At 43.1% G+C, this 12,284-nt stretch overlaps 1 protein-coding gene across 3 annotated transcripts in view; it reads right to left on the minus strand.

The window, feature by feature from the left end:
• Nucleotides 1-9,237, minus strand: part of LOC139373205 (GTPase HRas) — a 28,204-nt gene extending 18,967 nt beyond the window's left edge. The window contains exon 1 of one of the 3 annotated variants that reach the window (XM_071113414.1): nucleotides 8,916-9,237. The gene's annotated coding sequence lies outside the window, so the exon portion shown is untranslated. The remainder of the gene's footprint in view (nucleotides 1-8,915) is intronic. The other 2 variants (XM_071113424.1, XM_071113432.1) reach the window with 2 other exon arrangements.
• Nucleotides 9,238-12,284: the final 3,047 nt, after the last annotated feature.

Below are 12,284 nucleotides of genomic sequence, written 5' to 3' on the forward strand. Positions count from 1 at the left end.
GTGAAATGACAAAGGACATGAGCCAAACAGCAGCAGTGGGGAGTCATAAGGGCATTGGTATACACTCAGCAGCTTACCATCAGTCAGTTAGCCTACATATCCTTCTCATGACCACTTCTCTACGGCAGGACACCGTGATGAAGTCAGTGAAGGGGTAAACTGACCGCAATAAGGACTATTCTTTGCCCCTGTAATTTATCATGACAGGTTTATAGAAGAGCCTCCCTTGTCCAATAGCTCTTGACAGATTTTTTTTAAAGATATGGGACAGCCAACCAACTCACACCTCCTCCCACTGTAACCCAGTGTATGGATATGCCCTACCCTTTATCTTCTACTGTACCCACACACACATTCCTCTAAGCTGCGCGCATGCACAGCTCCACTCAGACTGCTGTGCAAAATAAATATCAGACAATGCAGAAAAGCACGAGAATGAACTTCACTCAACTTTCTAGAATTTTCCACTTTAGTTAAGACTATCAACATTTCACTCTACTGTGGGAATTGTGCTCGTATCAACACAATATTAGCCACTTTCAATGTAACATACCAAAAGAAAACAAACTATACAAGGTTTAGTATGCAAAACTATCTGTGCAAGAGAGCACATTGGAGGAGGAGTGTATTGCATTGCAGTACTCTATACAGACCGGTGCGCCATAACCAATCAGAGCTGTAGTGGGCCTATTTGCAAATAGCCATGGTCATATATGGATCTGTGCCATTCACTTTGAACTGGACTGTATTTAAAGCATTAGCGGTCACGAGTAGATGACCTTTATTGATATCAAAGTGAGAGCTGAATGTAGCCACCTGTGCACATTTGTTCAAATTGTTTGCTAGTTAGTGAGTTATTAGTCCAGTTAGCCATGTTCTTGTCAACAATTGGTTGCTTCCAACAGGAGCACAAAATGTGTGCATTTTTAACTATCTTTGAAAAGCGAGTCAGGTAAAGAGCTTTTTTTGTCTTAAAGGGGCAGTGTTGCATTGAGACAGTCTTAAATAAGCTAAGTAGCCAATAGGCAGAGGGTAGCATAACTTGTCTGTTTCTCTCTAATAATGGTATGCAAATAATAACGACTATTTTGTAAAGTGATTTCTTGCATCAACCACCACAACATTTTCAGTCGTCTCCTTGTCTGAAGGACAAGTGGATAAACCAGTTAATATCAATCCCTGCATGTTTTTTCCCAAACCTCATGGAATAAAGGTTTACATTTTACACCACACATTTGCTGCTACTGACAGATCAGCTATTTCCATGTTAAAATGTTATGGGATGCATTTGTCTCCATTGTTTGTGGTAGGCAACTCTGGTAGGCCTACATCATGATCAAATAGCCACAGCAACCTACTTGGCGACTGTCACAATGTTCAAGTTTGCGCTTAGCGGACCTGAAATTTGCTCAGTGCCGGGAAAAAATTAGAGGGAACATTGCCCACACAGATGACTTGCTAACAAACAGACCCTGGATCTTCTACCGGATATAAGCATCCTACTCCTTTAATACACTATACCACAACCTTCTTGACCAAACAACCACCGGACTGACCCACCCTACCTCTTCACTGCTCTCAGAAATATCCCTTACAGGTCAGCTGCTTTTTGTATTTCCTGACACAGTCAAACACAGCATCCCCCAGCCTACACTAACCTCCTGTCACCCTTTACAGTTTTAGCTCCATGAAGCCCTGTTACTCCTTAATGTGCTAAAAAAAACTGTACACACACACGCCCTGTGTGTACAGTCCACACACACTAATATGCCTGCACAGGCACTGCAGTGTTCCGAGTGGAGTAACTAGTGACACCAAACTGGACTCTGGACAGTTTGATGACAGCAGGATACACACCATCAAAAAAACACCCCATTTACAAGGCTAATGCAGTGGCAGGGAGTCAAAGGCAACATAAACACTCCAAGTAAACTCCTATATTTGTCTCTCGATGTGGTAGTGTATTAATTGAACGTCATGCACTTCTGCTAATCTAGAGCCCCTGTGTGTGTGTGTGTGTGTGTGTGTGTGTGTGAGTGTGAGAGAGACCAGAGTGCCTTGTTGATGAGTGGACTGTTGGGTCACTGATGTTAATGATTGAAGGAAGGCTTCTTGCTTGCTGACAGAGCAACTGCTCGCTGGTCTGTTCTCCACCGCTCCAAACCCCTCAAGGCTTCTCCTGCACAGCTGTTCCAACAGGCTCTATACCAGACTGCCAAGGGGTTTCATGGAAACAGGTAGCTCTCTAGATCGGCTAGACCATCGCCAATGTCAACACACAGGCTTGCAAAAAACAACCCGATGGCTATAATTCTAACACTACAGGAGGGGATTACCACAACCTCTCAATCATGTGGGCAAACATTTAGCTTCCTTCTTCCAAGTAAATGAATTCAGTAAAAAAACAACACACTTCTCGTTTATGCACACACTGTGCTCTAACATAGCCAGATACTGGGCATATACTAGCTAATAGAGCAGCTGAGGTGGAGGTCATGTTTTGCGGTGTATCTTGGCTGAGCCTGGACATACCCTGGGCTACTGTAGTTTTATCTCCTGCAGCAGAAGGCTGTAACAGAATAAAAAGCAGTGATACATTCTACAGTGATGGAGGTCTGGCCCAGAGAGAAAAGCTGCAGCTTTGCTCTATCCCTCTGTGTAAACAGGGGAGATGACTTTTTGCACACAGGTCGTTGTTGCCTTTTCAACATGGAGATTTAGTGGGAGGCAGATCATTTTTACTGGGCTGTGTGTCCTGGAAGAAAGGTGGACAACATCAAAGGAAATGAGAGGCACAACCAAATCAACAGAATGGACAAGGTGGGCCGAAGCGATATCACAATATTTCTCAAATGTTTTGACAGTATGGCGGTATTTTCTGCTACTGAATAATTCAAGTTCTAAATATATAGAGCATGACCCTTGAATGGCAACAAATTAGTTCTAAGTGGTTTCAAAGGGCTTTATCCTCAACCAAACTAGAACAAAACGGACAGTGAAGTAGTACAATGTGTAGAACTTATAATTTAGCACTGTATCAAAATATAATTAAAGGCGGGATTTGGATCCATACCTGCAAACCGGTATCCACGATATATCGCCCAGCTCAAGGTGGGCCAATCTGGGAGACAGTGACGATTACTCCTCCCCTGTCCAAACCATCCCAGCCCCTTGGTGCTCCTCCTCTCCTCACCTGTGTCACCTCCCCCATTACACTGCCCATCTATTGAATTAGAGGTCAACCGATGAATCGGAATGGCTGATTAATTAGGGCCGATATCAAGTTTTCATAACAATCGGAAATCTGTATTTAAGGACACCGATTTGGCCAATTTTCTTTTAAACCTTTATTTAACGAGGCAAGTCAGTTAAGAACACATTCTTATTTTCAATGACGGCCTAGGAACGGTGGGTTAACTGCTTCGTTCAGGGGCAGAACGACAGATTTTCACATTGTCAGCTTGGGGGATCCAATCTTGCAACCTTACAGTTAACTAGTCCAACTCAATAACGACCTGCCTCTCTCTCGTTGCACTCCACAAGGAGACTGCCTGTTACGCAAATGCAGTAAGCCAAGGTAAGTTGCTAGCTAGCATTAAACTTATCTTATAAAAAACAATAAATCATAATCACCAGTAAACTACACATGGTTGATGATATTACTAGATATTATCTAGCGTGTCCTGTGTTGCATATAATCTGACTGAGCATACAAGCATCTGACTGAGCGGTGGTAGGCAGAAGCAGGCGCGTAAACATTCATTCAAACAGCACTTTCGTGCATTTTGCCATCAGCTCTTCGTTGTGCGTCAAGCATTGCGCTGTTTATGACTTCAAACCTATCAACTCCCGAGATGAGGCTGGTGTGACCGAAGTGAAATGGCTGGCTAGTTAGCGCGTGCTAATAGCATTTCAAACTTCACTCGCTCTGAGCCTTGGAGTGGTTGTTTCCCTTGCTCTGCATGGGTAACGCTGCTTCGATGTGGTGGCTGTTGTTCTTGTGTTGCTGGTTCGAGCCCAGCGAGGAGCGAGGAGAGGGACGGAGGCTATACTGTTACACTGGCAATACTAAAGTGCCTATAAGAATATCCAATAGTCAAAGATTAATGAAATACAAATGATATAGAGGGAAATAGTCCTATAATAACTACAACCTAAAACTTCTTACCTGGGAATATTGAAGACTCATGTTAAAAGGAATCACCAGCTTTCATATGTTCTCCTGTTCTGAGCAAGGAACTTAAAACGATAGCTTTCTTACATGGCACATATTGCACTTTTACTTTCTTCTCCAACACTTTGTTTTTGCATTATTTAAACCATATTGAACATGTTTCATTATTTATTTGAGGCTAAAATGATTTTATTTATGTATTATATGAAGTTAAAATAAGTGTTCATTCAGTATTGTATTAACTGCCATTATTACATTTTTTTTTAAATGTTAAATGATTATTATTTTTCAAATTGTTTTTTATTTTTTATTTTAAAACGTCGGCCGATTAATTGGTATCTGCTTTTTTTGGTCCTCCAATAATCGGTATCGGTGTTGATTAATCATATTTGGTCGTCCTCTAATCTGAATGACCCTGTAGCCAGACTCTCCAGTCTCCCCACCAGCTGCCCATCAATCAATATCTTACAGTTACAATTGGCACATTCTAGGACATATTTTTACTTATGCTGTGCATCTCAGAAGATAGATAGACATCACACCAATGTGGTTCCTGAGATTTTTTCCTCTGACAAAGCCAAGGGCAGAATAGAGTAGGAGCAGTTTGAAAGAAAACCCCTGGGATTCCAGGGAGGGAAACTAGTTTCTGTGGTGAAGAAGTGAAAGTGAAAGGCGTCAGGGTTCAACAGAATGGAATGCTTTGAGACAATAGCTTCAAAAAGCACCACCAAGTACAGTACATAGTTTCCAAGTTGTATCATGGATGGTTGAATTATCATGAGAATAACAGTTCAACTCTAATGTGCCATTACATGTAAGTCACATCATATGACATCTCCTTGAGACGTGCCCACATTGGAAAGAGCCAATAGCGGCAGTCTAGGCAGATTTGAATTGTTACTGGTAAGAGGAGCTTTTTACACACTCCTCTATGGGTGAGGGGAGACATAGCTGTGCCATTCACTGACAATCTAGACTGTCAGAGGCTGATTAATAATCCAGACATACATAGGGAGATGAATATGTGATGCTGCCCTGCCTGCTGACTCCAGGAACACTTGTTGTCTGTAGGGATCAGTCCTGTGGTGATTGTCTAGCTACTACTGAAGGAGGACACCATCACATGGGATGCACACAAACGGCAGAGTTCTCCCTGTGGCAGTGCCCGGTGCCAGCCATACCCTCTCCTCTCTTTCTGACGGTTTGGTAATTAGGGCCAGAGCACATTGAGTCTCTCTACCAGTCTTAATTAGCCCCTTAAGTGTACACACACACACACACACACACCACTGTTACAGTGCACACATACGGTTAAATCGCACACACCACACAGCTACAGCAGTCATACACAGTTTCCAAAACCCACCACTACAGTAAACACATAGTCTGGATTTTTTTTTTATGAATGAATTGATCCAGAATTCTAACATAACAGAGGTCAAGAATGGAGGAGTCAACCCCTTGCGTAAGCACTTTTGAAATGGTGACGCATATTAAAAAAGTCTTAAACACTCTCAGTCTTCAGCCACAGCCCTGTCTGATGACCTACTCCACTAAATCTCTGTGTGGTTGTGCCCTTTTGCTCAAGGGGTGGTACATGAACATGTGTAGGGTTATATATAGCTCACGGCCACCTCGAGCTGGGGAATTAACAGTTCCTTTTGAAACTCTAGAGCTCTGCCTGGACCATGAGGATAATCTGACATGACATCTTACTGAGGGCGCAGGCTGGAAAACCCAGCAGCGTTGTAGTTCTTTGCACACTCAAACCGGTGCACCTACTACCATACCCTGTTCAAAGGCACTTAAATCTTTTGTATTGCCCATTCACCCACTGAACGGCACACATACACAATCCATGTCTCAATTGCCTCAAGGATTAAAAAATGTTTTGTACACTCAGTGTATACTGTACCTTGGGGCAGAACACAACTCATTGTATTCAGCATTGACTTGCTAGTAGTATGCTACCCTTGCCGCTCTTTTGAGGAAAGATAGACCACCTTTCCACCTGAATACACAAATAACTGTCCCGCTCTCAGCCCCACACATCCTCTATCGAGGATATAGAACTTAAGAGTGGACCTCATGCGTCGCCACTCTCTCAACTAAAACACTTAATAGGTTAAAGGATCCATATTGGCAGAGCCACAAGCCCATAGCAGGGAAAGATTTTTAATGGAGCGATGATGGTAAGAGAAACCTCTAGGGAAAGATCACAATCGAACACTGAGAAACCATCATGGAGCCTAGACCAAGCCCCCCCCAGTGCACCATCACTACATGAGGCTCAGCTGCAATGCTACAACACAATGTAGCCCAGCCTTGACACAATTCACCATCAGAAAATCCATCCATTTACAAGATAAGGTAAATACCGAGGCCTTCAGGACTAACCCCATTACATCAGAACACAATGTGAAGATAGAAGCCCGCACATGATATGAATAGGATCACAGAACAAAACAGTTTGTCAACTAATTAAGAGACTTGGAATCGAGATGTAGCATCTTATCAGAAAGCAGGAAGGGTGGAAGAGCAGTGCTCCCTCTGCTCTCGCCAATAGTGACACTGTGTGCAGAGGGAGAGAAGAGGTGAGGGCCATAGCTTCAAAACAGCCTCTTAGCAAAATGTGACATATTTCCATTGGGTCAACCTTTCAGGTTGTTAACCAGGGATCAGGTGATGGAGCCAGGTGGTGAGATGAAAAGGACAGATGACCACACTAAACACTGCCAACCTGATAGCCTCTGACACCTGTGGGCCACTGGCATGTAGGCTGTGCAGCGGGAAGGGCCCACTTAAGTGTCAATGCAACATAAAATGAGAACCAAAAAAAATAACTGACCAAGAAATATGAGATACATATATTGTTAACAGTCAGGTTTGTGACTAAGCATTTCATGGTGAGTAAATAAGTGTGTTTTTGTGTATGTGTTTGTGTGTGAGAGAGAGAGAGATCAGGTGAGATGATTCATCAGACAACCCCCACCAACAATCAGAGCCATCCCTGAGAGCTGCGTAAACAAAGGCCTTCCTGGACAAGGAAGAACCCACCCAGAATCCTCTGCTCTATAGTCCTCCCCAAGAACACAGGCTGAGAAGAGACCTGCAGACAAAACAGCACACACACATACACACACAATACAGCCAGGACCATCAGTGGACAAAGACTATTTCTATTCAGCTCCATGACAATAGAAAGCAACTGGGATCCATTGAATCTATTAGTAAACAATCCCCAACACAAAGCCACTCTTCCCAAGAATTAGAGAAGTGCCCGTGTCCCTCATGTAGCTTCAGCTAACCATTATCAAGTGTTATATACCACCACCGTACCCTTTACACGAATAGAACCCTTTCTAAATCTAAGAGTGTCCAAATCAATGGTGTATCTAGCTTGAGTGTAAATCTGTAGAGACCTTGATCAGCATGATCACTTTTTGTATAAAACGGTATTGCTCTCACAGGCTATTGTTGACATGAATCATGCTTCACTTAGGTTGTTCCATTTGGCATACACTCATAATAGTCTACTGTATTACTAAGTACTGGTCTATTCTGTATTATTGCTTACTACTAATAATCATAAGTCATCATCATAACAAATATATGAAGTTATCAAAACACCTAATGACTGACGATGGGTGAAACTGACCTGCAATGAATGAAATGGAGGCATATAAAGACTGAGAATATATTATGCTTTTAGGCTACATCATGGGTCATAGATTTGTCTCTTGGTCAACACCGCATGTATGATGTCATAGCCCACTGAGGAGCAATGAGTCGCTACACCTTGGTAGGCATCGGTAGCTAAAATAGCAATGCTGTTGAATTAGCTTTGTATTTAGCCTTATGTGAGATATTCTACCGGAAATACCAGGCCTCCCATGCTTTTATTTATTTTTTTACTTCAGGCTACTCAACAACAAAATCGCATGTTATTCCAAGCACCAGCTTCGAATGTAAGGCATGCGACGTTGTGGTCTGGTGAGCCTACACTAGTCGGCTGTCTCTAGACTACAAAAATAATATATTCCTGGTCCTTGACCAATCATATCAGTGTAGAATCGGGTTCTTAATCAACTGCCTAAAAATTAAATGCAACTTCCGCAGTGCTACAATTCGGTGTAGCCTACAAGACGGGGCGTCACCCTTGTCTGTGTGGTCTTCAAGCTACAGCCACTATTGCAGCGCTCATCGAATAGCCTGGCCATACAAAATGGCAACAGTTTAATACTTGAATTTCTTGACAAAGCCAATGAAAATATCAGGGGGTTCATTTTCTAGTATGCCTTCCTTGGTTTAGCTTAGCCTATATATCAGCAGCAGATGACCCCGTCCGTCCGTGAAGTTTATGGGCTGACCAGGGGATTTAGCCTACGAACTAAATTCCTATATGAGAAAATAATATACACAAACTGATTCAATAGGCCTACCAATATGCCTATGGTTTGGGTCAATGATCACGCGAATAGCAGTTTGTCTGCCAAAACGTCAGGCTACACCTCCCAATGTTGTGCTTGCCAACGAGATTCAGCCTGATGTACGTGTGAATGTCCTAAAAAAAATAAAAAGGTGCGCCGCAGCAGTGGCCGTGTGAACGAGCTCGAGCTGTAAACACTACTTTTGGTCCCCTGTATGGGTTCACTGGACCACGCACAAAAAATAACATTGAGCGACAGTTCAAATAGCTTATATTTGTGTAATAGATGAAAAACGTGCACGCAATACTTACAACAAGCAGAGCTCTACCCAATAATCAGGAGCGTGACTTGGTCTACTGGAAGCAATGTTTCAACTCAGTAGCTTCTGAGTGTTCCAAGAATATAAATACAAATGGTAGGCCCGTTTTCTCAACGAATGTCTCACAACAGTGTTCGACAACATAAATATGTTATTATTCCAGAACTCATACTTTTTAGCCCAATTTTTACAGCATTCGTTCAATGTTGTACGCGAGGTTAAGTCATAACGCACAATGTGCTTCGAAGACGGAGAGGATGAAGTCAAGTCTGTTGGAGCCCACGCCCAGCCCTGTATGAACCGCCCCGGTGAGCACAGGGGTGTATTCATTCCGCCGATTCTGTAACAAAACGTTTCTTAAACGGAAACAATCAGAACCAAACGATGAGGAATTTACCTGAAATTGTTAAATAGAAACTCTCGTTTTGCTGTTTGTTTCCGTTCTTAAACGGGTTCCGTAATGAATACACCGCTGTTTAGTTGCCTGTTTTGACCATCGTTATTACATTGGTCGGTAGGCCTATCTGTAACACTGCAAAATATAAAGCGGCAGTGTGGGCATATCGCAGTACAATTACAAATGCCGGAGTATCTTCACGTGATTTATGCATTTTTATTCTCTAAATTTTGCCTAATCCTAGATAAAGTCAACCTGGGAGTTAAATTAGAAATGTAGATTTGTTTTAATTTTAATATAGGCCTAATGTGTAGACCAAAATTAAACCTCTCCCTCAATAAAACAAAGGAGCTGATCGTGGACTACAAGAGACAACAGAGAGAGCACGCCCCATCCACATCGATGGGGCCGCAGTAGAGAGGGTCAAACGCTTCATGGTCCTCTTCGGCGTGCACATCACCGAGGACATGAAAAGGTCCCCCCACACCGAGATCGTTGTGAAGGAGAAATAACGCCTCTTCAACCTCAGAAGGCTGAAGAAATTCGGCTTGGTCCGTAAGAGCCATCGCTACATTAAGTAGTTGGGGGGTGAGGGCGCCGCGATTTTTTTTGGCAGACTGGGGGGGTTGAAAGGTTTTACTTGCGTTGGCTCTGCTATATCGTATGTCAGTCAACTAATGCAGGACAATTAAAGGCCCAGTGCACAACTTTTGTGAAAGAAATACAAAGATTTTTAAATGATAATTATTCAGATTTTTCAGGGGGTGTTGCAGCACCCTCAGCTCCCCTACTCCCCGAGGCTATGCTAAGAGCCAATTTATGTTTGATCTGAAAATGTGGTCAGAGGCACCATATGGATGGCGTAACGCAATTGCGGAGCCTCCAGAGGCCAAATTGAGCTCCATACCACATCACCATGTGCCTCTCAAATTTTGTAACAATGAAGAGGGCGCCATAACTCCGCATTGACATGATTGGTTGATGGTAGGTGAGAGTGGAAGGTCCTGTATAAACACAAACTCATTTCCTTGACAAATTCCTTCACAACAGCTCTGAGCTGCTCAGCGAAGTGCAGTAAGTATGAATGTCCAAAAAGGCTGCATGGCCAATGCAGACATCGGATTGACTATGCAACGCCTTTAAAAGGCTCTGCAGTGGCTGTACAGAGTTTACTGTGTATGGCCTCTGCAGAAGTCAGGACATTCATACTTTTTGCACTTTGCGGAGCAGAGCTGCTATGAAGGAAGTTGTCAAGAACGTGAGTTTGTGTTTATACAGGACCTCCCGCCACCACCAACCAATCATGTCAATGCGGAGCGAGCCCTCCACATTGTAACAAAATTTAGGAGGTGCTTGGTGATGCGGTACGGAGTTCAATTTGGATTCCACAAACCTCTAGAGGCTATGCAATTGTGTCTAACCATCTGTACAGTCTCCGGATTGAAAATGGAGCAGACATAAATTGGCTTAAAGTCTCTGCATGATCAATCTGACATCTGCAGTGGCAGTACAGCATTTACTGTGATGCGGCCTCCACAGAAGTTCAAACTTCTTCGAGAACAGAGTAGAGCTGTTGTGAAGGAAGTTGTCAAGGAAGTAAATTTGTATTTAAACAGGACCTTCCACCCTCATCTACCATTAACCAATCATGTCAATCCGGAGCTATACGGAGCCCTCCACATTGTTAAAACATTTTGGATGCACACAGCGATGCGGTACAGAGCTTGATTTGCCCTCGGCAAGCCTCCGGAGGCTCTGCAATTGCGAACTCACTTTACGGAGCCTCCGGATCACATTTCGGAAAGCCTCCGGTAAGTGTAAATCCTCTTTTAGACCCGCACAAACTTCAACAGCTGCACCATCGTGGTGGTGCGGTCAGCCCAACGCATCATCGGGCACACCTACCCTCCCAGCCTAGTCTCAAAGACTAGATATAACATAGTAAACGTAAATCCGGGACACTCAAATTAGTATGATACTTTTGTATATATAGTGTATGTGGACACCCCATCAAATGAGTGGATTTGGCTATTTCAGCCCAAACCGTTGCTGACAGGTGTATAAAATCGACCACACAGCCATGCAATCTCCATAGACAAACATTGGCAGTAGAATGGCCTTACTGAAGAGCTCAGTGACTTTCAATGTCAATGTGGCACTGTCATAAGATGCCACCTTTCCAATAAGTCCATTTGTCAAATTTCTGCCCTGCTTCCCGGTCAACTGTAAGTGCTGTTATTGTGTAGTGGAAATATCTAGGAGCTACAAAGGCTCAACTGTGAAGTGGTAGGCCACACAAGCTCATAGAAAGGGACCTCTGAGTGCTGAAGCGTGTAGCGAGTAAAAATCGTCTGTCCTCGGTTGCAACACTCACTACTGAGTTCAAAACTGCCTCGTGAAGCAACGTCAGTACAAGAACTGCCAAGCGTTGGCTGTAGTGGTGTAGACCTTAGTGCTGCTTTTGATACTCGATCACCATATTCTTTTGGAGAGATTGGAAAACCAAATTGGTCGACACGGACAAGTTCTAGCTTGGTTTAGATCTTAGCTGTCGGGAATATATCAGTTTGTCTCTGTGGATGGTTTGTCTTCTGACAAATCAACTGTACATTTCGGTGTTCCTCAAGGTCCCAGTTTAGGACCACTATTATTTTCACTGTATATTCTACCTCTTTGTGATATCATTTGGAAACATAATGTTAACTTTCACTGCTATGCGGACGATACACAGCTGTACATTTCGATGAAACATGGTGAAGCCCCAAAATTTCCCTCCCTGAAAGCCTGTGTTTCAGACATAAAGAAGTGGATAGCGTCAACTGTTTTACTTTTTAAACTCTGACAAAACAGAGATGCTAGTTCTAGGTCCCAAGAAACAATGAGATCTTCTGTTGGATCTGACAATTAATCTTGATGGTTGTACAGTCGTCTCAAATAAAACTGTGAAGGATCTCGGCGTTACTC

Source organism: Oncorhynchus clarkii, chromosome 2 (genome assembly GCF_045791955.1).
Source record: "Oncorhynchus clarkii lewisi isolate Uvic-CL-2024 chromosome 2, UVic_Ocla_1.0, whole genome shotgun sequence".
Taxonomy (NCBI): Eukaryota; Metazoa; Chordata; class Actinopteri; order Salmoniformes; family Salmonidae; genus Oncorhynchus; species Oncorhynchus clarkii.